The 24837-nt window shown below is 47.2% G+C and overlaps 1 protein-coding gene across 3 annotated transcripts in view; it reads right to left on the minus strand.

The window, feature by feature from the left end:
- PRDM16 (PR/SET domain 16) overlaps nt 1-24837 on the minus strand; it is a 308987-nt gene that overhangs the window by 283112 nt on the left and 1038 nt on the right. The window lies entirely within an intron of this gene.

The raw sequence follows: 24837 nt of genomic DNA on the forward strand, positions 1-24837 counted from the left end.
GTTAACAAACTTCTTGATTCGGACTGACCACACAAAACAGCTTCACCACAGCAGCAGAAACTCTCCTTATCACCCAGCAGAGGGGCTGGGGACACCTTTTTCCCATGATGGGGAGAGTTGGTGTGAAAATGTCACTTTTTTTGAGGCAGAGCTGGCTGTGGAATCACCCGAAAGTTGTCACCCACAGAGACTGAAGCCTCATCATCCTCATCATCCTCATCATCCTCATCATCCTCATCATCCTCATCATCCTCGCTGTGACCTCGACGTGCTCACGGATCCTATTTAAATCCCAGCAGAACCAAGGCTGCCAGGTGGGTTTAAATCCAGGGTTTGGAACAGTTATGGATGAAACAAAGCCAGGATTTTTCATAAAATTTGCTGCAATGAGGTGGAAAATAGAAATGCTTGCGCTGCTTTAATTAGCTCTGATTTCAGCAGGGGCGAAAGGACACTTGTGCCTTCTAAAATGCGAAATATTTATGAAAACTAATTCCAGTTGGAGCTTGAAATCCAAGGTGGCTGTGCCAGTGGCCTCAGCAGGGGCAAGGTGAGATCTCCAGGGTGAGCTCCTGCTCAGCAAGACTTCCCCAAATGAATTTTCCTGCTTGGGGCACACAGAGCTGTCAGGAGGCTCCAAGCTCAGAGCTCGAATTCTCAGCCGTGAACTTGGAGTCTCTGCAGAATCCTCAGAGCAGGGAAATGTTGTAGCTTTGAACAACGTTTGAACAACACGCTCCTGGCAGGCCCAGCAAGGTGAGGCTTCCCTTGGTGTTTGTGGCACGTGGGAGCTGCTCTTCCAACCCCTTTTTTTCCTCAGTTCCTACATTTTTCTCATTTTTTTAATAAAGGTTGTTGCACCTTTTACGCCGTTGTCTCCAATTTTTCCTTTTTTTTAATAAAGGTTGTTGCACCTCTACGCCATTGTCTCCAGTTTTGCTGTAGGTATGTGCTCCAAGGTGGCATTTCTGTCACCTTTCCACTTTCTCCTCATTAAACTAAGCAGATTAAGCTTCTGGGATAACAAGAAAACTGTTGATTTTGAGGTTTATAGCTGCATTTTTTCATTAGAAATTATTCATGACCCTACCCCAAACACATTTTGTGTCTTTCTTCTTTTAAAATCCCATTTCACAAAGAAATCCAAGGGAGAATCACAAACCAAAATCTACTCTAATCCTTTTTTTTTTTTTTTTAATGTTATAATGAAATTAAATTTGGAGATACTACAGTAGGGCCTTCCCCAATGCTCCCAGCTGAAAGAGGGAAGGAATTAACTGACTTTAAAATGAAACAGGTTTCTCCTGTGTCTGACTGAAAGTTACAGGATGTTGGTAGTGAACCAATTAAAACACATCTTAAAACGATAAATACAAACCAAATGTACATTATCAGCATGTTCAGCCTTTTGTTTCTTGGTTCTATTTTGTATCAGCTTATTGCAATCAGATGTGTGGGGAAGGAGAGGGGAAAATCAAATCATTTTAGGAAATAATAAATAAAGAATTCAGCGGAGGAAACAAAGGAGGGCTGCGTTTGTTCAAACATAAAATAAACCACGTTTCAGAGAGAACGCTCACGGAGAAGCCACAACATCCACGGATCAGTGGAGCTCAGAAATACCTAGAAAATGTCCAAAAACACTCAAAATCTGTCTCAGCTGAAGATGGGGATGAGGCTGTGCAGGATCAGGGTGTTCCCTCTTTGCTTTTTCCCCAAACATTGATTTTCTCAGACACCCCTTGTCCATCTCGGCTGTTTTGTCACCTGAAACACCCCGTGACCCACACAATGTCCTTGTCCGAGCCAGGATTCAGCTTCTACTGCACCAACAATCCTGGAACCACCTGGAAAATCCATCCAAGGCCACCCAGTCCAACCTGTGCTCAATCCACCTGGAACCACCGGGAAAATCCATCCAAGGCCACCCAGTCCAACCTGTGCCCAATCCCCACCTTGTCCCCAAATCTGGGCGCTGAGTGCCACCTCCAATCCCTCCTGAGGGACTCCAAACCTCCCTGTGCAATTCCCTTTCCATGAAGAAATTCCTCCTGAATTTATTCTTTCAATTATTTTCGCTCACAAACAGTTACAGATTGGTTCTGGATGAAAATTGTCATTTCTCTCATCCAAGGCCACCCAGTCCAACCTGTGCCCAATCCCCACCTTGTCCCCAGCTCAGGGCACTGAGTGCCACCTCCAATCCCTCCTGAGGGACTCCAAACCTCCCTGTGCAATTCCCTTTCCATGAAGAAATTCTTCCTGAATTTATTCTTTCAATTATTTTTTGCTCACAAACAGTTACAGATTGGTTCTGGATGAAAATTGCCATTTCTCTCATCCAAGGCCACCCAGTCCAACCTGTGCCCAATCCCCACCTTGTCCCCAGCTCAGGGCACTGAGTGCCACCTCCAATCCCTCCTGAGGGACTCCAAACCTCCCTGTGCAATTCCCTTTCCATGAAGAAATTCTTCCTGAATTTATTCCTCCATTTATTTTCGCTCACAAACAGTTACAGATTGGTTCTGGATGAAAATTGTCATTTCTCTCATCCAAGGCCACCCAGTCCAACCTGTGCCCAATCCCCACCTTGTCCCCAAATCTGGGCGCTGAGTGCCACCTCCAATCCCTCCTTGGGGCCTCCAAACCTCCCTGTGCAATTCCCTTTCCATGAAGAAATTCTTCCTGAATTTATTCCTCCATTTATTTTTGCTCACAAACAGTTACAGATTGGTTCTGGATGAAAATTGCCATTTCTCTCATCCAAGGCCATCCAGTCCAACCTGTGCCCAATCCCCACCTTGTCCCCAGCTCAGGGCACTGAGTGCCACCTCCAGTCCCTCCTTGGGGCCTCCAAACCTCCTTGTGCAATTCCCTTTCCATGAAGAAATTCTTCCTGAATTTATTCCTCCATTTATTTTCGCTCACAAACAGTTACAGACTGGTTCTGGATGAAAATTGTCATTTTTCTCAAGCAGAAGAGTTTTCTGCAGTTGCAATGAGTGGAATTAAGTCTTTATATAATCTAAATAGAGACAGTATAAATATATATAAAAATACACCCACTACAGGCATTCCCTCTTTTCACAGTAAAATAAATGTAAACTTTAAAAGTGAAAATATTTCACTTTTTACAAGCCCTAGAAAAACTGATCTTTTTTTTTTTCCCCTTACATTTCTCCTCCCAGCTTTTACTTTCCCAAGACAGGATTTTTTCCTCTATTGATCTGTTCCCAACCCCACACATCGAGTGGATTCTTCTTAATGAAAGACTGCAGCAAGTTTGCACAATTTTGCCATTCTTTGGGGCTGCAGGTAAGTAGCTGTGCTTAGGGGAAGGAAGTATTGAAAATCTCCTTTGCTATTCCTCATTTCACGCTTTATAACGTGATACTTACAAATACTTTGGTAGCAGATTAAGCTCCAGAGAAATGAAAACATTTCAGAAAGAGCACAAAGCCTGCAAGTGTCCAAATGAGGGAGCAGAAATTCGGGTTTAAGCTGCAGGAGGGGGTTTATGGGATGTAGTGCCATGTGCCATACAATACAAGATAAACATCTGTTGTTATTTCAGCAAACCTAAATCAGATGTTCAGCTTTTTCTTCAGGGGGAGAGTGGCACAAAGAGAGATTTTATGATTTTATTATTTTTTTTTTCCCCCCCCTCTCTCTCTTTACCAAGGTGGCTGTTCCTGCGCCAGGAAGAGCAGGAGAAGATTCTGGAGGGGACTTCAACAGCCTTAAAGTAATCCAGTGGTGATAAGGGGACATTTTGTAACCTCCATTGTGCCAGAGACCTTCAACCTTGGATCTCTGCCCAGGGAGATATTTATTAATAAGGCCAATAGTGCCAGGGAGGAGTTGTTCCACTCACACACTGAGCAACAAACGCAAAACTGGGTGAATCAAAGTTCTCAGGCTGAGAACATTGGGGTTGTTCATCCTGTTGTGGGGAGACCTCAGAGAACCTTCCAGGACCTTCTGAAGGGGCCACAGGGAAGCCAGAAAGGGGCTCTGGAGAGCCAAGACAAGGAGGAATGGATTCAAGCTGAAAGAGGGGAGGTTTAGGTGGATATTGGGAAGGAATTCTTCCCTGTGAGAAGCTGCTCTGGATCCATGGAAGTGCCCAAGGCCAGGCTGGACAGGGCTTGGAGCAACCTGGGACAGTGGGAGGTGTCCCTGCCCATGGCAGGGGGGGAATGGGATGAGCTTTAACATCCCTTCCAGCCCAAACCAGCCTGTGATTCTCTGATTCCATGAATCCAATGGAAAAATCTTCACAGTTCCTGACGGACTTTGGATTAAACCTTCCAAAGACGCCAAGAGCTGCTCTGGGAGGCTGAGCAGACAAAGGGAAGCACTCAGAACCCCGTGGTCACCTCAAGGCATCACAGATTCCCTGCCCAAGGAGCAGCTTCTGCTTTGCTCCCAACTCCAGCCTGCTCCCATCCTGGTTCTCCCTGAGAAACCATCCTTCCATTTTTCCAGGGGGAAATTCCTAAACTGCAGCCCCAGGCTGTGCCCCGTGCAGGGAACCTGTTCTGGCAGAGGTTTCAGAGCTGAATTTCAGAGAATTCAGTGCTGGGAATTGCTGGAAGCATTCCAGATGTGTTCCAGGTCTGGGAACACCCCAGATGTGGGACACCTCCTGCAGCCCTGGAGGGGACAGTCCCACTGTCCCACTGAAAGGTCACACACTAAATTCAAAACCCTCTTTTGCTGATTTACCTCGGTGGTTCCCTGTCAGCACCACCCCTGGATGAAAGAACACCAAATAACCCAGGTTTAAATGTGATATTCCACATTTTAAACTGCACAGGATCGGTCTGAACTGCTTGACAGCTCATCCCCTTCCCTCATTACACAGCCCAGTTCATTTTCCAGGCTGGCTCAGGTTTGGAGTGGTTAAAAGGGCTCCGATGCCCCAGGCAGCAGCAGCAGCAGCATCTGGAGCTGAGCTCCAGCCTTGGGCTAAAGCTGCCAGGGCTGGTGCTGGCCACAGGAGGGGCTGGAAAAGGAGGGGTTGGGAGGTGGGGTTCCAGGAGCTCTCCCCACACAGCAATTCCTGGCAAGTAAAGCTCTGACCCAACACAGAACTCAGGATTTCATGCCCCACTCCAGATGTGTTTCTGTTCAGTTTTTAATTCGGAAATTTTGGGGCACACAGCAGTTTAACAATGCACTTTTAATGCCCTAACATGCACAGATATATATATACACGCCTTTTGTTTCATTTTTATTTACCTTAGCAGCACACCCAGACCTGCTGCAGGTTTTCACATTATATTTTAATTAGTGTTTTTATAGATGAAAGACAAAGACAGCACTCAGCACAAACACACACATCTACTGTGCTGCATTTCCCAAGGCACACACTTTAATACCCAGAACACCAAGGCTCTCTCCATGAAAATTTATATTCCCTTGCTGGGTCCTGGGTCCATCTGGTAGCTGGGTTTGGGAGCTGTGTGGGGAGGGAACAATGTTTGTTGTTCTTGTTGGAGTAGTTAATGTTTTATAAACTCGTGAAACTCCACAGAATTAGGATCACTGGGAAAGGAACCCAAGGCAAGCAGATGTGCCCCTCAATTAATGCATTTTTGGTGGGGTGGGTTTTTTTTTATTTTGTTGTTTTCTTTCTTTTTAATAGTCTGGTGTTCAACAGGGAAAATATGAGAGAGGAGAGCAGGACTGTCCCCAAAATAAGCAGGGAGTCCTGCCCTCCTCCGCATTCTGTGTTGCTCATCTCCACCTGTGAATTTTCCTGTGGATTTTTGGGATGGAAACCTTTCCATCACCAGAGGGACCATCCCTGACTCTAAGTGAGGATCACCAAGGTGCCACATCCCAAACCCTGGCGCTGAAGGTGTTCAGAACCATTTTTGGGGTGCAGTACCTGGAAAAGCTGCTGGAGACAGGGGTGGGGTTCAACACGGAAACAACCAAGTCAAAAACCCCCACATCCACCCAAAATACCCCATTAATGTCTCAGAAGGAAGGAAAATGAAGGTGAAGGAAGGAGAAGGAAGGAGAAGGAAGGAGAAGGAAAGAGGAGGAAGGAGAAGGAAGGAGAAGGAGGGAGAAGGAGGGAGAAGGGAGGAGAGAGAAGGAGGGAGAAGGGAGGAGAGAGAAGGAGGGAGAAGGAAGGAGAATGAAGGAGAAGAAAGGAGAAGGAAAGAGAAGGAAGGAGAAGGAAGGAGAAGGAAGGAAAATGAAGGAGAAGGAAGGAGAACAAAGGAAAATGAAGGAGAAGGAAGGAGAAGGAAGGAGAAGGAAGCACAGACACTTCTCAAAGGCAAACTGTGGTTGGTGTTTCCTCCAGGCTCCGAGTCTCCATCCTTTAATCCCGTGCAACATTTATGGAACATTCCTTCCCTCCTGCTCTGGAGCAAGTGCAAATAGGAGTTTGGCAAAGAGGAGCTGCCCACAAGGAAGGAGCTGCTCGGAGCAGTTGCACCAGAATTTGAGCTAAACCATAACATCACACGTCTGAATAATGCCGTGAAAAATATATAAAACCTGTTATGGCATTAAAAGTTTAAACCCCATAAATCTTCAGCATGCTATTTACTGGGCTGAGAAGGTGACAGAAACAACATTCTGAAGTGGAATAGGAGAAGAAAAGAAAATGGAGTGCGGGGAGCAGGGGAAACCCCCAGGACATGGCCAAAAACGCTGGAACAGGCAGGGCTGGGGCTGGCAGAGTGACCCTGAGCTCTGTGCACACACACCCCCCCAGCAAACTGCTCCATTAATGCTCTGGAAAAAGGGATTTACCAAAATAGACGGGAATTTAGAAGGGGGAAAAAAGTCAGGGCAGGATTAGCAGGGAAGGAAACATGGAACAAGTAAAATTCACTTCTCAGAAGGTGCCATTGAGAGCCCTCATTCATTTTGTCCTCCTGATGCTCCCACTGGCTGGGGGGGGGATGGTTCTACAGACAACAAGGATTAAACTTGCCAGCTACAAGGTTTGCTCCAGCATTTGCCAGATTTCAATACAAACTGGAAGTTCAAGTTGAAATAAACCCCCACGTTTTGTCAGCTTTCAAGCTGGAGCTTTGCTGTAGCATCAGTCTGGTCTGAGCTCCTTCCCACAGGCACAGTCCCTGAGTTGTGGCTCTCATCTCTGTGTTACAGCACAAAAAATAGAATTTTTCAGTAGTTACTGTGAGAAAGATTTAAACAACCCACTGCAAATTCTGCAACCTGTCAGCCCAAACCGTGGGGAAGTTATCTGGGGGTTCCAGCTGGAGCCTATCCCTCATTCAAACCAACTTTCTTTCACTTCTAATTGAGAACAAATTCCATTTTCATCTGTGACTGAACTTTTTGAGCCCTTGTAGCTTCAAGTCAGCTCATTAACATTACTTAGACATCGGTTTTATAGTTGAATTATACCATGTTTATACTGTGGAATTCCATTACTTAATTGCTTCACTACTGGAAATTTCAGTGGGGTTCTCATTTTTCGCATAAATCTCAAGAATAAACATGTTTCTGTATTTCTCTTACTTAATTAAGTGCATGTTTCATAAAAAAAAAAAAAAATAGCCAACATAGACAAATTAGGCAAAGAATCATTTGTTTAATCAAAGGGGAAACTCTCACTGCAAGTGAAGGGGGAAACTCCTGAAGCTTTGGCTCTTGCTTCTAGTGAGTGCTGAGGGCTCAAACTCCTCCAAATTATCCAAATGTGTTCATCCTACAGAAAATCTGTGCTGGGAGTCACCCCCACAGTGCTCTTGCAGCAAAGGAGAAAATTGGGGAATATTCCCTGTGGAACAACGAGGTTGGGCTGAGCCCAGGGTGGCTGCAGGGATGGAGGGGAGGGAGCTGTGCCAGCCCCTCCACCCAACACCAATTAAATCATGGCATCATTAAGGCTGGAAAAGGCCTCCAAGGTCATAAAACCTGACCTCTGACCAAACACCAGCCCACCAAGCCACAGAACATCCCACCCCATCATCCTGGCATGGAAACAGGGCCCAAAATGAGAGACACGCTGAAAAATCCCCCAAATCACCGCAAAAATCGTCTGTGTTCTTCCTCTGCACCCCAAAATCAGCCCCAGCAGCTTTAGAGAGGTCTGTTAACCATCGTGTCCAAGCGTGCTCTTGTGGCTTCCCATTGCCACAAGCAGCACTTCCTCTCCCCTCTCGCAGGAAATCTGCCCTGCCTTCACCTGGCTTCAGTTTTCCCAAGTTTTTTAATACAGGTGAAGTGTAGAGGATCCCTTTGGATCATGGCAGTGGTGGGTTTTGAGGTGGTTTGTGGGGTTTTTTTCCAAGGTTTTAATAAAAATCCCTCAGCAGCACTTCCAGCTCCTTCCCTCTCCCAGTGTGGGAACACCAAAGTTGTTCCTGCTCCTTGCTTGAAGGAGAGAAACAAGAAATTAAACCAAGAAATAGCAGCAATAAATGTCTGAATTTTAGGTCCTTAGCAGGATTATTTTGTCTTTTCACAAATTTGCTTCCCCCTCCGTACAAAAGTTTGCACAGCTGAATAGGTTTGGAGTTCAACAAGGGATAAAATAATGCCTCAAAATTAATGAGAGTTAGAATTAAAGTAATTAATGTTTTAACAGCTATTTTCTATGATATGAGCTGAGCAAAGAACACTCTTAAAAAAAAATCAAACTAATTTCACTAAATTGTGAAAGGTCTATTTTAGCTACTCATTCATTTTAATTCTAATTTCTGTTATTATGGATCTTTACGGTGTTTAGGTCAAGAGAGATAGAAACTGGGCTTTTCCTACAACTGCTAAACCACTCTCAGAGTTCATTTCCCTTGCTGGAATCTCTTTCCTGCAAAACCAGCCAGACACTTGCTATTTACCCCATGGTGCAAAATTCCAGCACTTGGCTCCCAACAACTCCTTTTGCCAGAAGCTGCTCCTACAATAATTGTGGAGATAAAATTCATTCAGGAAAAAAAAAAACCAACAATTTAAGATATTCTCTCCTGTTGCCCTTTAGAGGTGGCATCATCTGTCCCCTCTGCCCTTTCCTCCCGTGAGTTTGCCCTGGGACACAGCTCTGTGGGTTTAAGACCCAAAAATACTGAAAGATCCTATCTGGGACAACATTTTACTTAAATATTTTAGGAATTATCACCTGGCAGCAGCAGCAAAAATCCATGGGAGCATCAGGAATCTGTGTCAGCACCTGACAGCTGAAACACAGCCAGGCCTGTACTTCCCAAATGAAATCTGCCTGCACAGCCACATGAAATCCCACCCCACAGCACTCAGGGCATTTACAGCCACCAGTCCATCACATCTGAAGGCTGAGCTAAATGCTAATCAATAATTTATCAATATTTTTAATATGACGTTATGGGCTCCGATGTAATAATTTTATAATTATTATAATATTATATTATAATATCTACATATTATATTGTATTGTATTATAATATAATATATATTATAATATAATATATATATATTATATTGCCTCAATGGGAGGAAAAATTATTATATTATAATATAATATATATATTATATATTATATTATAATATAATAATTTTTCCTCCCATTGAGGCAAGTGGGGTGGCATAAATGATGGCCCTGTGACAAAAGGGGAAGGTTTATCCACAGGAGTGACCTCTGGCAGAGCCATCTGTGCCACCTGCCCCTGGGAGCTGCAGCCCCTCTGTGTGCTCACAGCACTGCAAAAGCTGCAGTGAGGAAAAGGTTTTCCACTGGGCAGGTCCAGGAAAAATTAGAGGTATCATTTTTGAGGAAAAATTAGGTTTCAGAAAGGAAAAATTTATCATTAGGTATCATAGAGGAAAAATTTAGGGATCATTTTTGAACCAAAAAAGAGGAAATTTATGTTAGATATACAGAAGGAATCGTTCCCTAGGAGGGTGGTGGGGCCCTGGCACAGGGGGCCCAGAGAAGCTGTGGCTGCCTCTGGATCCCTGGAAGTGCCCAAGGATGGAACTTGGAGCAGCCTGGGACAGTAGAAAGTGTCCCTGCCCTTGTCAGAGATTTGGAAATAGAAGATCTTTAAGGTCTCTTCAAACCCAAACCATTCTGCTTTTATGATTTTTGACCTTTGCTTTGATCCGAATGCCCCAACTCCCACACTTCAAACAAGTTTGGGCTTTAGGTGTGTAGATGCTTCCAAACTTTGCTCAAAACTGATGTCTACAATACAAAACCTTCTCTTACACCCAAAACCAAGCAGGATCCCACTGCCCATGGAGTTCTGTGCAGCTGGAAGGGTTTTGGGGCAGGTGACATAAAAGATACAGGACATCCCCAGGAGTTCTCTGCAGCTGGAAGGGTTTTGGGGCAGATCACCTAAAAGATAAAGGACATCCCAGGGTGGAAGGGTTTTGGAGCAGGTCACCTAAGAAATAAAGGACATCCCAGGGAGTTCTTTGCACCTGGAAGGCTTTTAGGACAGATCACCTAAGAAAGAAAGGATGTCACTGGGCTGCCCAGGGAGTTCTGTGCAGCTGGAAGGGTTTTGGGGCAGATCACCTAAGAAATAAAGGACATCCCAGGGAATTCTTTGCAGCTGGAAGGGTTTTGGGGCAGATCACCTAAGAAATAAAGGACGTCACTTGGCTGCCCAGGAATGGCTCCTCCCTGAAGAACCTGGAGCAGCCCCTAACCCCGGTGCCCTCCTGGCATGGAGGAAGGGTTGGGTTCCCAGCAGCTGGCTTCTCTGCCCATCCCTGCAGCACAGGGGGGTTACCCCAGCCTTTGATTCTTGTGGCAAGGCCCAAAATCTTCCAGGTGTTGGCACAGAGAGGCCTTTTAATCTCATTTCGCTGCAAACTCCTCTCCCCTGGCAGCCAGCTCTGCCCCAGGCCCGAGCCCTCAGGGCGTGAAGCTGCCGGTGGCTTTGGGAGCAAACCCAGCAGCATTATTCCATTTCCCCCCGCTGAACAAAAGTATTGAGGTCTCTTTGTGAGGGAAAAGCCAAGCTGGATTCCTTTATCCCCCTGCCCTTTGCGCTCACAATGCCACACTCTGTCTGCCGGGCCCAGGAGGGGAGTGTCCCCAAGGTCCCCACAGGATTCAGGCCTCTGGTAATGGAGTCCTGGGCCTGAGGGGAAGCAGCAGCCTCCTCCAGGCTTGCCTTTGAACGAGGCTAGTCTGTCAGGGCTGGGGAGCAATTTAAAACCACGGGGAAAGGGGGAGCTTAGGTGGAGAAGAATGATTTCTTATCAAAGCTGCCAATAGAGGAGACCCAGGTGGTCGGGCTGAGGGGGATCCCAAAGGCTGCAGATGAGGTTGAGGAATAAACGGGGGCTTTCAGCAGCTCAGGCCAGCCTTGGGAGGGGACAACCAACACTGGTGTCCTCCTGGGGGTGGCAGTGCTGACATTTCCTCCTGGGGGTGGCAATTCTGAAATTTCCTCCTAGGAAACATCAGACTCACAGGTAGGAGCATTGCAGAGGGGACTGGGATCCAGGGGAGGATCAGAAATTCCCTGAAATGCTTTATACACCCAGACATGAGAGAGATCCCAAAGGCTGCGATGAGCAGATGAGGTTGAGGAATAAATGGGGGTTTTCAGCAGCTCAGGCCAGCCTTGGGAGGGGACAACAAACACTGGTGTCCTCCTGGGGGTGGCAATGCTGATATTTACTCCTGGGGATGGCAATTCTGAAATTTCCTCCCAGGAAACACCAGACCCACAGGTAGGAGCATTCCAGAGGAGGCTGGTATCCAGGGGAGGATCAGAAATTCCATTAAATTCCAATAAATTTGTACACATCCACACGTGAGAGAGGTGGGCACTGGGAAGCCACAAGAACACGCTTGGACACGATGGTTAACAGAGCTCTCTAAAGCTGCTGGGGCTGATTTTGGGGTGAAGAGGAAGAGCACAGATGATTTTTGCAGTGATTTGGGGGATTTTTCAGTGTGTCTCTCATTTTGGGCCCTGTCACTCCCACCCTCCCAGACCTATCCCATTCTGTTCCGTTCCTCATCTCAAGTGAAACAGAATTCTCATTTCTCTCTGGTTTCTGGGAATAATAAAAGCAGTTTGTGCAAGAAACAAGCCAAGTTGCAGGAATAAAGTTGTTCTCAGGCAAGAAAACTCAGCAACTGCTGTCACCAAACAATTGGGGCTTAAAAACATTTTGAAAACCTGTTTTAAAGCACTGTCTGTGCACAGGAAACATCCCAGACTTCACTAAAGACATTGAGAGTCCTTCTAATACCTTGAAGTGTGTGGGGGGAAGTGTAATCTGTTTTGATAACTCCTGACATTAAACAGTGATAAATAATTAAATCTGTTTAACTGTTTCATTAACTAAAGATAGATGGGGAGAGCTCCACAGATAGAATATAGATCAAAAAGATTGAGGCTGGCTCTAAATTCCCCTGATGTTTTATGACACCATTTGTATTCTGTCACTCACTAGCTTTATGTATAGTCCAAGCTGTGAACTGAATACCCCATTCAGAAAGCCACTCACTCTGCATGTTATTGCAATTTAATATTTTCACACACAGACACATCATTATCTTGGAACCCGACACTGCAAGGAGAATTCAGTAATTTTTCAAGAGTGCTGGTTGTTGGGGTTTTTTTTTTTTGTTCTAATGGAAGCATTGAGGCACAAGGATCTAAATGGCCACTCTGCCAATATTTAACCTCTACATAGATACATCAGCAGGTTGGTACTGGGCTGTTTTGGAGGCTTTTTCTCATTTTAAACGTGTCATGACAAAAGAATGAAAAAAGGAAAATTAAGAATCTGCCTCTGTAAACAAGAATAAAACTCCTTGCAGAATTATAACTTGTGATTCTGAACTAGAAGTAAAGATATAAAATACATATATTGACATGGAAGTCCTCCAGGCTGTCTCTTCAGTCTTGAATTACCAAAACATTGCCTTGGAATGGGATCATCACACTTATTCTGGGATTCTGAGGGGGCAGAAATGCACATTTCTCTGGGATATTTGAGAAGAATCAGGCACAGAACTCTACAAATTACAGATTAAAAAAAAAAAAAAAAAAACCAAACCAAGCACATTTACAAATATTTAAAAGCCAAATCACACTAGAAGAACTTTAGAAGTGGAGATAAAGGCAGGGCTGATTTTTTTCCATGGAGATAAATCCTTCTTACCCCAGCCCCTTGGTGGTTAATCATTAACCAGAGCTGCACAGGGACCCAGACAGAAGGAAAAACTCTTTATTTGGAGTTTTTTATTTGGATATCCCAAAGATTCCAGGGCCTTCAGGACCTGCTCCAAAGTCCTGCAAAGTCCATGGGAAGCCACCAAGGAGCCACCAAGGCCTTCAGCAGGTTTGGGGCTCCCAGCTGTGAGATTTTGCTGCTGCTCAGCCATGGGGAAGGTTCCCTCAAGGCCCCTGAGGAGCTGCCCAGGAGGAAAGACAAAATTCCACCCTGGGAAATGCAAAATTTCATCCCAGAATTCCCAGTTCCTGCTGCTGAGTTGGACACAAGCCTCAATTTGCCCTGTTACACCCTCGGGATTTTCATAGGGCGAGAAAAGAGAGCTCAGAGCAAAGGAATCTGCCACTATTCCACTTTGCCCCCACCTCATTTCCCAAAGCTCTGGATTCTGCAGTAAATAACCAGGAATTCTCAGGCAGGGAAGGTGGGCAGGGCCATTTCTCTGTGCTTTTTCTCCAGGTTTGGGATTGGGGCTGAGCCCCTGCCCCACCAGAATTCTGCTCAGCTCCCCCAGCCCAGCCTGCAGGTCCTTATTGCTGGCCTGAAAAGCCAAATTCTCCAATACAACACAAATTTCACACAAATATCACACAAATATCACACAAATATAACACAAATCTCCTGGATATCACAGCCACAGGAACACCAAGGAGGTGCTGAGTGGAATTAATTCTGCAGCAGGGTTTTTTCTGGTTAATGCCTCCAGACTTGTTTCCCAAACTGCTAAACCACAATATTTAATAATAATAATAATAAAAAAAACCTGTTACTGTCCATTGGGTAAAAATAGATTTAGAGATGGGTGTGAAACTCAGGCTCCTTTTCCTGATCTACTGCAACAGATACTGCAGCTCCAAAAATCAATATTTAGCTGGCAATTGGCTCCTGGTCATGGGAAAAACTCTCTGCCTGTGGCTGGAGATGATGTTGGTGCCACCAACCTTGGGGACTCCAGAGCCACCCAAAAATGCTTCTTTATCTGAAATGGGACTTCAAAAGCCAAGAGTTAAGAGAGGAAATGAAAAACACACTTGGAAACGTGGAACATCTGCATCACCCACCTGCTGCTGGAGCAGCTGTGGGGTCCAGCAGGGATCCTCTGGGGGTTTTCACAGGTTGGTGTCTCTTTGCTTCACAGGTGCACCCATTTTTTACACCAATAATCATAAAGCCCTGAAATAAATCATTTCAGGAAGTACTAGAATCACCTAAAAGGTCTCAACTGAGCAAATATTGTGTCCGTGTGGAAAAGCAGGAATGTCTGAATGTTCGAGGGAGCATCAGTAGCTCCTCAGGCATTTCCTTGAGGACACCAGTGAAGATAACCTGGATTTCCTGCAGGCTCACCTGAGAAAATCCCTCCCTAATAAACACTATCAGGAACAGAGGACAAAGGACCAAATTCTGCCCTGGACTTTACTGGGTAAAGACTTGCAGGGAATTCTAGCAGGAAACATTTAAGAACTCCCAAAGTAACCAAGATCTGGTTTTATTCTCCTATATGGGATACATGAGCAGAACTGTTGCTGAGCAAAAGGCTTTTCAAAGTTCTCCACGAGGTATCAACTCCTTTTAAATCTGCCTATTGTGCCATGTAGGGATTGAAATTTATTTTATCCCTATGTGATAATTCTGAAATAAAATATATGATCGCTTGCAAGTGGTGCAGGTTCTTTATTTCACATTGAGGCAATAAAATATAAAATGAAACCAGTCCTTTTCTATAAACAGAAAAAATAAATGGTGGAGTGATTTTATACTACATGAACTCACAGCACAGCCATTTAAAAATTCATTTACATGATTGAGCCCAAAAGGTCCATTTGCCATGAAATAAAAAACACTAAACACTGTCCTGAAAGCAAAGAAAATGCCAGACTACAAGCAAACAAAAGCTTTTTTTTTTATTAGTGTCTGAGATGGAATGAAAGATTTTAAGCCAAATATGAAACTTGTAAAAAAAGAAAAAGAAGGAAAAAATCAGCTGCAGCAAATTCAACAAAATCATCCCAAGGAGTTCGGTGGGAGCTGGACCAACACAAAGGTGATTAATGAGACATTGCTGGTCCAGAAATCACAGAGTGCATCCCTCCCATGTCACAGATGGAGCAGCTGAGGGTGAATTATTTTTTTAAGCTGGGAAAGTTACTTTGTCAGCTCAGTGAAATGCCAAATTCCTGCTTTTCCTGCATCCTGGAGCAGGTAATGTTGTTTCAGCGTGCTCCAAGTTGGCTTTGGTGTAATAACAGGGCACAGGAGCTGCCCTCATTCCACCACTGCTCCATTCTGCAACTTTTCCATGTTCAGAGCAAAACTTTGGGTCAAACTTCCTGCATTTCTTTCCAGCCAGCAAATTCTGACCCCAGAGAAAGAGAAGAAACTCCTCAGCTAACACAGGCCTGGAGCTGGGAGCCAGTCCTTGCCTGGAGCTGGTCCCAGCCTAATCCTGAGCCTAAACTCAGGTAAAGCTGCTCGTGGCAATGATGGAAAAGTCTCTTTTTTCCACCCTTATCCTGCAGTTTTCCTGACACCCCACAGGGCCCAGGCCACCAAGAGAGAGCTGTGATCCCAATCCCAACCCTCCAGTGCTGGAGCTCTGGCTGCTGAGAGTTTCAGACTTTCTGTGCTGATAAGAGAACACTGCATTGACCTGAGAAAGCTTCAAAAGAACTGGGATTATGGGTGTGACTAATTCTAAAAATTAATTCTAGAACTGGGATTGTGGGCTGAATAAAAGTGTGTAATATCACAACTTAGAGTTGAAGGGTTTAGAATACAGTAATAAATATAAAACAAGATAGAGGTTTTAAGGCAGAAGCTGGTCCTTCTTCTTCACCTTCCTCTTCATAGGTTTAAGTGATATTTTATAAGAATCAACCCTCTACAGGCACTGGCACCACTCTGTGCCCTCCAAACCCAGGAGAAAAACTGCCCCAAGCTTCTTTAGTCCCCCTGAAGTGATTTCATCCCGAGTAGGAAACAAAGCTGATTTTTCTCTTGCCCTGCCACGCCAATAAAACAATAAATTGGTATCACTAACACCAAGGTGCCGCTGCTGTAAAGTTAAAGATAGGGAAAGAAAATGAACTACTGGTTATGACAGCAGGGGAAGGGAGAAGAAATAAATAAAGCTGAGTGCGTGCAAGGGAGCAGATGGCTCATGTCCAGTGTGGCCCATCCTCTGTGGATTACTCCCCTGGAAAGGAAGTCCTTGCCACTTCAGAAAATAGCAATCTGTCTAAAAAATGCTGAGGTTATAGAATTGATCATTCCTTAAGTTAAGGAGAAAAACCAAGCTGAGCCAAACTGCATTTCTGCAGCAGATATTGATCTGCAGAGGCTGGAAGTGAAGCCCCTTAAAGCAGTTCTAGACCCATATTTGTACATTTTTATTATGCACATGCACACAAATCTCTGGGGCCGTGTCCTCAGCTGGTGAAAATTAGGTTCATTGATGTTGATGCTGATTTACATGAGTCAGGGATCTGGCCTTGCATTTAAAAAAGAAATCCTGAGTTTCAGCAGAAATCCTGAGTTTCAGCAGAAATCCTGAGTTTCAGCAGTTTCAGCTCAGATCAGGCACAAGTGCTGTGCCCAGCCTTCCTCATGGGTTACACATCTCTTAAACCAGCCCTGGGTGCTCTTGCACAGGGAACAGATTCATTTTAAAATCAAAAAGAGCAGTTTTGTGGCCAAATTGTGGCATCTGAAAAATACCCAGGTTGGATTGAGGGGGTGCAGTGTGAACCAAAGTGCCAGGACCTGTGTGTGTTGAGGATTTGGGTTCAGATGGGCTGGGCTGGGCTGAACCTCACAGAACCAGGGCTGATTTTGGGAACTCAGAGTGGGATGGGCACAGCTTCAGTTTTTCCCTCTCACCTCAGAGCCCAAAGGAACGCTCAGAGCTGGTTTGGGATGTTCCTCACTGGGTTTTCATGGGAAAAAAAAAAAAAGCTGAATTTTTGAATATTCCTCATCTGCACTGCTGATGAAACTGCTCCTTGCATTTGCCCTCCCAAAATTGGAATTATAACTGGAGCAACACAAATTTGGTTCAAAAGAAACCAACCCTGAGTGCTGAGAGTCCATCTCCAAAGCAGGGAGCTTCAGGCAGGATCTGTGTGTGTTGAGGATTTGGATTCAGATGGGTTGGGCTGGGCTGATTTCAGAATCAGGGCTGATTTTGGGAACTCTCCCCTCTCACCTCAGAGCCCAAGGGAACACTCAGAGCTGGTTTAAGATGTTCCCCTCTGGAGCTCATGGGAAGAAAATCTGAATTTTTGAATATAGCTGAAGAAGAATATTTCAAAGAATAGCTGAATTTTCCTCATCTGCACTGCTAATGAAACTTGCCCTCCCAAAACTGGAATTACAACTGGAACAACACAAATTTGGTTCAAAAAAAAAAAACAAACCCTGAGTGCTGAGAGTCCATCTCCAAAGCAGGGAGCTTCAGGCAGACAGGAGGGGATTTTCTGCTGGGGAAGCAACCCATGAATCATTCAATAAAGCCTCCTTTTGATAATGAATAGCCAACCTTCTCTGGTGGTGATAAGATATTTTAACTGAAAACATCAGGCCATGTTTAAAAAATGATTACAAATTATTTTAACAGTGTATTTGCAGAGGGTTATAAAAACAGCTATAATATTTTTGTCTTGGATTCTAGAATTACCAGGGTGACAGCTAATGCAGTAATGATTTGTTTCAAATGCCAGTGTTTAAGCTGTATAAAGCTGATTTTATACATTTTTCCAGTAGGCCGCATTGTAGTTAATGAAATTAAACACACCAATCGCATTTGTCCCCAGGGGATGAGGAACTGAACACGCCACTGGTTTATTTTTTTATTAAAATAAATTGCAGCCAGCAAGATGGACTAATTGCCTACAGAATTGAAAAAGAAACATTCCATTGATATAATTAAGCCAATTTTCATGGACAAAAATAGTTATAGTGGATATAAAATAAGCAGAGCATTCAGGGCAGTTTGACTTCTCCCCAGCCCCTCTGTATTTTGTCCAGAACATTAACTATTAAACAAATATGGATTTCAACCGGGCTGACAGTGTTATCTGGTAATGATGGCTAAATTGATCCCAATAGCTGAGGCCAGGGCATTGTGTCTCAGGGCTCTGTTGGGAGAGTTCCCAAGCCAAGAACAACAGAGCAGAAAAAAAACCCCAAAAAACAAAAAACCAACCCAAAAAAAAACCAAAAACCCACCTCCCAAACTGGACCTTAAAGCAAAACACCTGAAAGATGTAAAACTATGGAGGCAGAAATTAATCAGCGCCTGGTTTCTCTTGGGCTGACGCTTCGCCCCTGGTGCCTGTGCAGCTCTGCTGTGGGGAGGGCTGTGGTGCAGCCAGCCCCACTCTTGTCCCCAATATAATCCCAAAAAGGGGATGGTGAAGAGAAGACAAAGTCTTGCCACAAAGTCTTGCCACAAAGTCTTCCCACAAAGTCTTCCCACAAAGTCTTTCCACACCAGCTCAGTGCAGACCAAGATTTACCGTGATGGGAGCATTATTCTGTGGCCTACTGGAAATAATTTGGCTGTCTCAGTCCATTTTCACCTGGCAAATGTCTCCCCAAGAGGACCAGTGGCCTCGTTTGCAGCACAAAAGTGGGTTCAGTGGTATAGAAAACCCCACCTTGTTAGCTATTTTTTATAAATTTGGGTAAAACACCTCTGTTAGGGAACATGATGAAAGTTCAGTCACCCTCTGAACAGAAACTTTCCTTCCTCCCACTGTCCTGCACAGAGAAGCACTTAAATCCATGGAAAAGGAGCTCATTTTCCAAACCTATCCACCAAGACATCCCTTGCTGCAGGGAAATTTCTTCCCAATTACAGAAAAAAAAAAAAAACCCCAAAGATAAAAAAAATCTCCTTATTCAGGGCATGAACATTCAGAAGCATGATGCACACTTAGTGCAGGGATGAAAGTCATATTTCATTTTTATGAGCAAAGAAGGTGCCATCACTCAGGGAGGGAAGAGGAGGAAGAAATCCTCCACGGGACAGGGACACTCTGTTACAGATTTGGACGGTGCACGAGGCAAACCCAACTGCAATAAAAATGAAAATAAACAGCCGTGAGGAGGTAGCGCTGATGCATGAAAATCCATTAGGAAAAGAAAAGAAATAATAAGGTCGTAGATCTTTTCCACTCCAACATCCCTGAACTGAAATTTCTCCAGAAAAAAAAAAAAAAAGAAAGAAAAAGAAAGAAAGAAAAAAAAGAAGGAAAAAAAAATAAAATAAAAAGGTGTATTTAAGATGAGAAAGGCCAGCAGGAATTTTGGAGGGGGATGCCATATCAACAGGCTGTTACCCAGAGTGGAACAAATGTGTTTTTTGCACATCCCCTTGTTCGGATGTGTCCATCCCCAGCTGCAGACAGACGCTGTGCATGTGCCTTTATTGATGTGCTGGGCTCTCACCCCCCTGGGACGAACGCTATCTTTTGGGAAATAGGCACGAGAAAATCATTATCAGCCAAGGTTTGGATGTTTCCCCTTAGCGCTAAATCGGAGTTTGCCATTTAAATAATCCCTAAGTGGGGGAAAAATAAACACATACAGTAATAGGAGAGAGCAAGTTGTGGAAACAAAGCCCGAGCTTGTCCTGGCCCACGGAGGGCACAAATAATCCCAGGTGCCATCAGCTCTGCGCCACAGGAAGGGTCTGGGTTGGGAATGCAGCTTTTTCTTCCACTAAACAATTTCACCCCGCTGAAGTTTTAATGCATCAAGACGGAGAGGGGGAAATAATAATAACCAGAGAGAATGGAAATTTTACAGGTACATTTTTCCCTGCAAAAGCAACTCTGAAAAATGTGGATTCTCCTCCTGATCCTGCCACCAGGAGCGGGCAGGGATCCTGCACAAATCGCTGCACTCACCTCCTCCCTTCCCCAGCCCTGCCAGAGGATCACGACTCATTCCCCACCATCCAGGTGGCTCCTGAGCCTCACCTCCTTCATGTTTGCAAACTTCTCAGGCCTTTGTCTTTAAAGCACCGTGTTAAACAGCACCGAGCTTTTTATAAACCACGTAAGCCGTAATAATCATAGCCATAATCACAATAATAACACTTCTTACTCAACGGGGCCTTTCCTTGCGACAATCTCCGGCTGCTTTGCAGACACGAAGGAGCTCAGCCGTGCCTGGAGAGGCGATTTCCCTGCGGCACAGGAGATTCCCGTGCCATTCCCTCTGGCACAGGACATTCCCGTGCCATTCCCTGCAAGGACCGGAGCCCGCAGCCCGGCGGGCAGGTGGGACCCGGAGAATCCCGGCAGAATTCCCCGCTCGTGGAACGCTCCCAGCCGCCCGAGGAGCCGGGATATCACAGCAGCGAGCGGTAGCGATGAATTACAGCGCTGCCGTGGGGTGAAATCCAAGCTCCTGCCTCGCTTTTTGCCTGGAAAGGAGCGGGGATCGTGCGCGCTTCAGGTGCGCTGCTCTCCATCCCGGCCGGCTCTTGCCAACCCTGCTGCCCTCGGGGCTCTCTGACCCCGCTAATGCGTGGCTAAAATCGGGCAAAAGGGCAGTTCTGGGCTTTCCCGACATCCGTGTCTTCCCCAGGTATTTTTAATAGCAGCCCTCAGGAAAATGTTGGGTTTATTTTTATGCCCCCAGCTCATTAAAGACCTCCTCTGCCATCCCTGAAGCCACACAGCAGTCCCAGCGCAAAGCCTAAAAATAAAGCAGGTTTAGGTGGCCGAGTTAAAAAACTAAACATAAAGTAGAGATTCAGTCCGATTTCTGCACGGAACATTCTGGGTCGTGACCGTACAGTAGCTGTGATTTTAATGCGTGTTTTAAGAGCTTTGTATGTGCGCTGCCAGCCCGACAGACAAACGCCTCTGCACAGACAGACGCGCCTTGCACCGGCACGGAGGTTTCGCAGGGAACGGGAATTCCGTGAAATCGGGAATTCGGCGGATTTGGGATAACGTGCCTTTCTCTGACGCACTTTATAAACTTGGATTTGTGCGCGGAGCCGCCGGTGCTGCCCCGTGATGGGAGCGCACGTGGATGGGCATCACACGCACCTCATGCGAGCTGCTCGGACACCCAGGAGCACTGGCCCGACCCCAATCCCGATCCCTTTGGCACCTCGGAGCTGCCCTGCGGGTGAGAGCAGCCTGTGCCCCTCGTCCAAACCCCAGCTCGGTGCCCCCGTTTGCCAAATTCCTGCCCAGGCCAAGGAGAGGACGTGCCCTGCAGTTGTTCCCTCTGTGCTTTTCCCCAGATAACCCACGCGGGACGAGTGGGGGAATTGATACATTATATTTGTAGAATTTGGTGGGGGGGGAATGAAAAAAAAATAAATTAAGAGTAAAGTGATCTCAAATGCTCGGCGATTTTTGTTGAAGCGCTAATTACGCATCACCTTAATTAGCGGATCAACCCCCCTCTCTTCCCTGCCCCGCATCCCTAATTGCCTAATTGAACAGATCCGGGGCAGGACAGGGGGGGACCCAGCCACGGTGGGGACCCGGCGGCGGCTCCGCACCTGCGCTGGGCTCCGCACCCGCGGCTGCTGCTCGGGAGAGCTTTGGGGACATCCCGGTCACCGAGGGCAGGGAACCGAGCCGGGCACAGCGGGGCCGCTCGCTCCTCTCCCCGGTGACCGGGGCTCTGGGTAGGGACAGGGCAGAGGGAGAGCTTCGGAGATGGGGAAAAAAAATCTCAACGCCCCAAAGCGCCATAAATTTTCCTCCTCGGTGCGTGGCAGCTTTGGAAGCGTCTGTGGGAGCACAAACGGAGCCATGCGCCTGGAAGTGGCGCTTGGGCTCCAGCTCTCCTCGCTCCTCTCCCTCTCCCTTTCCCCTTCGCTGTCTCTTCAGCCTTAATTAAAATAAAATTAATAAACTATCAGTAAACGGGAAGCCTGCTCTCTCCTCGAAGGCGAAGCCTGAAACCGAGGAACCGGTGCCGGGCACGGCAGGGTTGGGTTCACAACCATTTTCCTGCCAATCCAGCCTGCCCGGAGGATGCACCGGCGCTGCCTGAAAACTCCGGCCCCAAAGTGTGCCTCGGTCCTATTCCTAACAGTGAAAAACAAACGGGGCTGCAGAAGTATCAGCCACCGTTTGCCAGCGTTTATTTAAGAGCCTGCGATCCTGCCCTGCCGTGTGTGGCTCGGTGTCGCGGTTGTTCTCTGAAATTCACGGATTTCGAAAGGAAACGAATTCGCTGTAAGCGTGCAGAGCCCAGCTCCTGTGTCCCTCGCCTCTTCCGCATCCTCTCCCTGCCAGCAGCAGCGAGACCCCCGGCTGCCTCAGAGCCTTCTCCCCGCTCCCCAGATTTGATTTTCTCGCCGAAGGACGAGGCCCTTGGAGCGGGACGGACGCGGCTTGGCCTTCTACCTGCCCGTCCCGCTGATCCCTGCGGGGCTGCGGGCGGCCGAGCCCCGGAGCCGCGGGGCACAGCCCGGCCCTGCGGGGGATGCGGGGGCAGCGCTCACCTGGGCGCCGGCACCCCCGGGGCTGCTGCTCCTCCCTGCACCCTGAGCGAGCCTCGTGTTTTTGATTTACGGCCCTTTCTAAAGGCTCCCAGCCCGGCTGGAAGGCGCGGAGCGAGCGAGAACCATTCCCGGCTCCGGTTCAGCTCCGCTGCCCCCGGTACCTGCCGCTCTCCCGGTGTCAGCGGCACTGAAACCGCCGAGAATTCCTCTCCCACCCCAGCGCACACGCGTTCTCCCCTTTTGCCAGGCAGGTAATATTGTGGAATTCCCAGCGGAGCCTCACATCTGCTTAAAATATTGTCCAATGGAATGAAATTCTGCGGCACACGGCGTGTTTTTAAAGCCCCGTGCGCCGCTGCCTCGCACGGCTCGGCGGCCGCGCACCGGGGCCGTGCGGGCTCTCCCAGCACCCGCAGCCGCTCCCGGGGCTGGAGCAGCCAGAAAAACGAGCTGGGAAGGGACCTGATGGATCCCATGCGGTGAAAGAAGTTGTGGCTACCTCGTCGGGGAAAATACAGCGAGATCCCACACTCGTGTCCGTGTTTAATCTGTTTGGCAAATAAATACTCCTGGGATATTGAAACCTTAGCTCTGGACTACTGTTTTGAACTGTGATCCCTAAAAAATCCTCGGCTGAAACCCCATAAACCGTTGGGCCTTGTATTGTATTAAACACCTGATTTTAATCAGGGCTCAGCCTCCGAGCAGGCGCTTCCAGGCGCGTTCGCGGCCGCCGGGAAGGGCTCGCTCCCGGCCGCGGAGCTCCCAGCCCTTCCCTGAGCTCTCGAGATATCCAGGCACCGAAAATCTTTGAGTCCTTCAGCTGCAGGAGCTCGGTGAGAGCTCACGGAGGGAGCGTGGAGGGTCCCAGCCGCGCTCAAACGCGGCCGGATCCGCATGGCACCCACCAGGGACACATCTGGAAAAACCCGCGCTGAACCCACCGGGACACATCTGCAAAAAAAACCCGGGGCCTTTTCAAGAAGTAAAGAGAAATGGAAGGAGAGGCGAGGGAAAAAAAAAAAAAGAAATAAAATAAAAGTAAAAGTGAAATATTCCGCCTTATTTAACCATTGAACTTCGCTTTTCCAGCCAAGAGAGCTCTGAAAATCATTCCTCACTTTAACAACCTAAAACAATCAGTGACGACTTTTTAAAAAGTTCTTGTTTGAACGGGGACGCTTAAAACGAGTGTTTATTGTGAAAAATATAAATTAAAGTAAAATAAAATCCCTGGATTAATTCAATGAACTTCCCGTACAACGATGGGGTGACAATGTTGACCACGCACAGAGTCACCCATCCCGCCCTGAGCAGCGCTGGTGCCCGCAGAGCCGAGGGAGGTGTTCGGGGGACACACGGACACGCTTTGGGGACAGGGGGGACCTTCCTGGATCGCGATGGAAAATGTCGCGACACCAAGGTGAACCGCGGGGCCTGGGGCCGCCAAACACCAACGGCGGCCGGAGCTCGGGGCCGGCGACAAACGCGGCGACAAAAGCGACTTTGTGAGGAAAAGTGGCCCCGGGAGCCGCGCTGGCTTTGGGAAGGGTCCCCCCTGGAAGCGGGGCGGCCTCCCCGGGAAGGGGCGAGCGCGGCTCATCCCGAGGGGCGGCACCGGCCCTCGCTGACCTTGGCGGCCTGGGAAGGCTCCGAAATGACGAACTTGAATGCCAAAATCAAGCTCGGAGCCCACGTGTGGGAGCGCTGGAGCGCCCGTGACCCCTCGGCAGCCGCGGGGAGAGGCTGAAGCCCGAAGGGGTTTGCAGAGGGGGATGCTCTCCATCACCTGGGGGGATCCCCCCCGCCTCACCCCGGCTCGGAGCGGCCCCAGATCCCGCGGGGGATCCCGTGGAAACCCACGCGAGGAACCGGAGCGGGCACCGCTGCTCGCCCGAGCCTTTTCCGAGAGCTACGAGCGGAGTTTCCAGCGGGGCACAGACTGAGCTGGAACTTCTGCAGCTCCGGATACTTCGCACCGAGGCAGAGCGAAACAGAAACTAAATAATAGTAGTAGTAGTAATAACAATAATTATAATGAGAATAATAATAATAATAAAAGGACAGACTGGCTGCCCAGCTCCGGGATCTTGCGCTGCCACCGGAACCTAACAGGGAATCACCGAGGAACCATCCCGAGCCTTTGCAGCGGGGCTCTGCGGGAGCGG

Source organism: Agelaius tricolor, unplaced genomic scaffold (assembly GCF_023055355.1).
Source record: "Agelaius tricolor isolate 1412-34295 unplaced genomic scaffold, bAgeTri1.0.p SCAF_28, whole genome shotgun sequence".
NCBI classification, from domain to species: Eukaryota; Metazoa; Chordata; class Aves; order Passeriformes; family Icteridae; genus Agelaius; species Agelaius tricolor.